This window comes from Mirounga leonina, unplaced genomic scaffold (genome assembly GCF_011800145.1).
Source record: "Mirounga leonina isolate KUSES-001 unplaced genomic scaffold, KU_Mleo_1.0 Mir_94, whole genome shotgun sequence".
Taxonomy (NCBI): Eukaryota; Metazoa; Chordata; class Mammalia; order Carnivora; family Phocidae; genus Mirounga; species Mirounga leonina.
Genome location: NW_023270855.1, coordinates 28,908,693 through 28,913,538, shown reverse-complemented (window position 1 = coordinate 28,913,538; position 4,846 = coordinate 28,908,693). Strand labels below are relative to the sequence as shown.

Genomic DNA, 4,846 nt, shown 5'->3' with positions numbered 1-4,846 from the left:
GTATAAATTATTATTGCTTTGCATATTTATTATCTGTGCTACAATTTTCATTTCGGAAAAGATCAAAAAGCTATTACCATATTTTTCCATTACATGGGGCCACATGTTCTAAAAATATTATCAGTATTTTAAACAATTGGGAAATTGGGTGGTATGTGAGAAAGAACACTGTTTTTGGAGTCAAGGTGTGTGTCTGTTCATCCCTGATGTTCTGTAGTCTCACTGTGTGACCTTGTTCCATTCATTTTTTGTGTCTGGTCTCAGTTTCTTCTTATAAAGATCACTGATGCTGGAGTAGATGATCTCTCAACTCCCCTTCAGATATAAAATCCTGGAATTCCTTGGAAATTGAAAATGAAGCCATATATAGGTTGAAAAGAAACCTAATCGTAAAGTGGGAAGAGGGAAAGAAGAGGAAAGTGTTTAAAAATACAAGTTCTTTCAATGGGGCTTTCAATTTAGGTCTTTTTCAAATAAGTTCCAAGGCTCAGTTAACTCAGCTAAGGACGACCGAAGATGCATGAAGTGGCTCTGGATAAACAGGGTTGCAGGATTCGGTTCTCATTTCCTTAGGTGCTAATACTGTATTAGTGTAGCATTAAAGGAGACAGAGCGGAAAGGTAGTAGTCTACCTAATAATACTTAACTAGTTTTCGCATACATCACTTACTATGAGCCAGGCACCGTTCCTTTCAATTTATAAACACTCACAACCGTATGAGGTAAGTTTTAGGATAGGGTCTAGCTCCTGATGAGACATGCAAGCAAATGAACTGAAACTGCCCAAGGTCACACTGCTGGCACTGAATTCAAACCCAGGCAGTCTGACTGCCATGCCTACATGCTGCACATGATGTTGCGTTGTGCTGGCCCCCCAGGCCCAGTCTTAGGGTCCTGGGGGAAATGTGACATGTGGTTCCTGCCCTCATAGAGGTTAGAGTGTTTTTGCAGAGATGATACATATTAAATGCACAAAGAGCTACTGTTTTTTGCATATTTATGAAGTACAAGGCATTATGTGAAGCGTGTGTAATAAATCATCTCATTATTTTTTTACAAAAAAAAGGGGAGGAAATCTATCACGAATGCTAGAAAAATTTGAGGAGTAATGTAACAGTATGAAACTGGGGACCTTGACCTACTTTAGGTGCATGAAGAACATCCAGGGACTTCTTCCTTAAGAAAGAGAAATTTCAGCTGACACCCGAGGTTGCATAAGAGCTGAACAGCAGTGTGTGTGTGTGTGTGTGTGTGTGTGTGTGTGTGACTAACAGGAATGATGGGAGTATTCTGGGTAAACACCCTTGAGGTGTTTCACTCAGTGTCTGTATATGCAGTTTGTAAAATTTCGAGGCTGTTTTAAGTCCTAGCATCCTTCCTTTGTATTGTGCTTTTTTTTAAAAAAAAGATTTTATTTATTTATTTGACAGAGAGAGAGAAACAGCGAGAGAGGGAACACAAGCAGGGGGAGTGGGAGAGAGAGAAGCAGGCTCTCCACCGAGCAGGGAGCCCGATGCGGGGCTCGATCCCAGGATCCTGGGATCATGACCTGAGCAGAAGACAGACGCTTAACGACTGAGCCACCCAGGCACCCCTGTTATTGTGCTTTTAACATCAGCGCCACCATCACGTCTTCGAGGAAACTATCTCTGACCGACTCTCCCAATCAAGCCCATAACATTAAGTTGCAGTTTATTTGCAAGATTTTTGGATAAATACCTGACTCTCACCAAACTATAAGATTCATCAGGGCAAGCACCAAATTTCTTTTGCTCAACATTTTATTTCTAGCACTCAAAATTTGTTAAATAAATGAAGAGGTCTTTTCAGATTAATATTGTTATTAGCTTAAAATTATCAACTAGGAATTCACATTTATCCCTTAAAGCATACAACCCCACATGAAATGAAAATGAATTTTGGATTATGGACCATTGCAATCTGCTAATAGGGCACACAGAGTTGGCCTTGCTTGCCTTTATAGCAAAGCCTTTAAAAGTGATCTATATTCACGCTGTTTTCTAAGTAATATACATTATGCAAAAGCACACTGACAAGTCTATGAATGAGTTGGTAAAATAGGCAATCTAAAAGTTTCTTTATTCTTTGAAGAAAAATGAATAACTGTCTTCTAAAAAATACATCATAGACCCCTTTACATTGATTCTTTGATTTTTCTAGGTAGTGAATCAAATATATTATTTACAATTAGTTTTTTTTGTTTTTTTTTTCTATGTGGTTTTCCCTTTTTAAATTTCAAAGAGATTAAGAAGTAATGTGTTTTGTCATATGTAAAATGAAAGAAACCAGATGAAAGAGTATATATTTTATAATTTCATGTGAAGGCCAAACAGGCAAAATTAATCCACTCTTAGATGTGAGGTGAGTAGTGATCTTTGAGAGAGCAGACCCTTAGTGGATTTCTTGGTCAAGGGGCTCATCATGTGGGTGTATTCAGTTTGTGAGAAGTCATCCAGCTGTACAATTATGATGTGTGCACTCTTCCTGATGTTGTACTTCAATAAGGTTATACAAATTCAGACACATAATGAGTGTTTTGAAGCAAGGAATTCACCGTGTTTGGGGAGATTTCCAATGACTTAGATGGAAGGCCATATTAAAATGCCTAAGAGTTAAATATTTCAGAAAAAGGCCTAAGAGAGGTTAGTTGAAGGAACAGCATTGGATTCTGGCCAGTATCTTTAGGAAGGGATGCTGTGTGCTCCTCCACCCTCACGTGGCTACTTGTGATGTCCAGGAAACTTTAGAAATGCTGGGGAGACTTGGAAGCAATGTTGCAACCTTGGCAGGCTGACTCCTGAGCCTGACTCCTAACCCCTGCACTCGACTGTGGGCAATACCCCTGGTCGTCCAACCTGGCTGCAGTTGCAAGTACCTGGGAGGTTTAAAGAAACAATGCCAGTGGCCCACCTGTGGGGATTTCCAGATGAAATTTATGTGGGGGCTGGGTATTAGAATTTTTTAAACCTCCCGTGGTAATTCTGGTATGAATCAAAGTTTGAGAATTGCTGTTCTTTTCTATATATACATTTGCCCCTTGAACAACAAAGGGTTTGGGGTACCAACCACCACCCAAGTGAAAATCCACTTATAACGTTGACTTCCTAAAATTACTAATAGCCTACTACTGTTGACCAGAAGCCTCACTGGTAAGAGTCAGTTAAGGCATATTTTGTACATTGTATTATTACATACTGTATTTTTACCGTAGAGTACACTAGAGAAAAGAAACTGTTATTAAGAAAATCGTAAGGAAGAGAAAATACATTTACAGTACTGCACCATAGAGAATCCACATAGAGGCAGTGTGCCCAGTGGTCCCTGGATCTTCTCTTGCTTCAACAGTGTAGACACAGAACAGACCCAGGGATGCCCCTTCTCCCAGTCCCATCCCACCCTCCAATCTCTTCCAGTGGGAGCCTTTGGAACCATCTTCTCAGTCATCCCTTGCCTCCAAAACCAGCCAACACCATCTTTTGAGCTTAGCTCCTTACTGCTGATCAACCATGAGCTCCCACATGTCTCAGAATTATTTCACTGAGTTGGAAGCTGCTGTCAACCACCTGGTCAACGTGCATCTGCAGTCCTCCTACACTTACCTCTCTCTGGGCTTCTATTTTGACCTCGAGGATGTGGCTCTCGAGGGCCTGGGCCACTTATTCCAGGAGTTGGCTGAGGAGAGGCTTGAAGATACAAAACCAGGACTTGCAGAAGCCATCTCAGGACGAGTGGGGTAAAAAGCCGAGGTCCTGAAAGTTGCTATGATCCTGGAGAAGAACCTGAAGCAGGCCCTTTTGGATCTGCATGCCCTGGGTTCTGCTGGTGTGGACCCCCTCCCGCTCTGTGACTTCCTAGAGAGCCACTTCCTGGATGAGGAGGTGAAACTCATCAAGGAGATGGTGACCACCTGACTCACCTCTGCAGGCTGGACTCCAGGCTGGGCTGAGCAAGTAGCTTTTTGAAAGGCTTACCTTCAAGCATAATTAGGAGCCTCAGGAGCTCAGCAGCTCTGGAGGGGCCCCTCCGGCATTCCCCTGGGGTCAGACTGCTGTCTGAGTCTCTCCCTGTAGCCACTGGCAGGTTTTTAATCACACTGGAGCCCTCTCTCTAGCTATGGACCCAATGGAAACAATAAAACTTTTTGCAGAAAAAACAATCCAAGTATAAATGGACCCAAGAAATCAAGCAGTTCAAACCCATGTTGTTCAAGGATCAGCTGTATTAGATTATGTTATATACTTTACCATAGTCTAATATTATACTATGCCATGCTGATCTATGCTCTGCTATGCTGCAGTATAGTACACAGCTCCCTAACGTTGTGTATTGCCTACAAATACATATATATATAAGATAAATGCATGAAAATGTTAAGCCCCACATTCAAGATGGTAATTACTCCCAGGAGAGAAGAAGGGGGCTGAAATCAGGAAGGATACATGGGTGATCTCAACACACACACACACACACACAATATTAATTTTATTTATATTATGTGCATTTATAGTTTTTTTAAGCTGGAAGGTGGGTGCAGATGAAGTTGAAATCAATCATTCATTAGAGTTATTTGTTGAGCTCCTACCTTGATCCAGATTTTTTTTCTAGGTTCTGCAAGGGAAAAACAAAAAACCCAAAGCAAACCAAAACAAAACCAAACCAGACAAAATCTTGAATTCATGGAACTAATATTTTAGTTAGGGCAACCAGGTAATAAATTAATGTACAACTAAATATATACTTTATGTGATCAGCGCTATGGAGAAAAACAAAGCAGGATAATGAGATGCTGATATTGGGGTGAGGGAGACATGGCTCTTTCATGTAG

At 41.0% G+C, this 4,846-nt stretch overlaps 1 pseudogene; it reads left to right on the top strand.

The window, feature by feature from the left end:
* The first annotated feature begins 3,041 nt into the window (after positions 1-3,041).
* Positions 3,042-4,008, top strand: LOC118005500 (annotated as a pseudogene).
* The last annotated feature ends 838 nt before the right edge of the window (positions 4,009-4,846 follow it).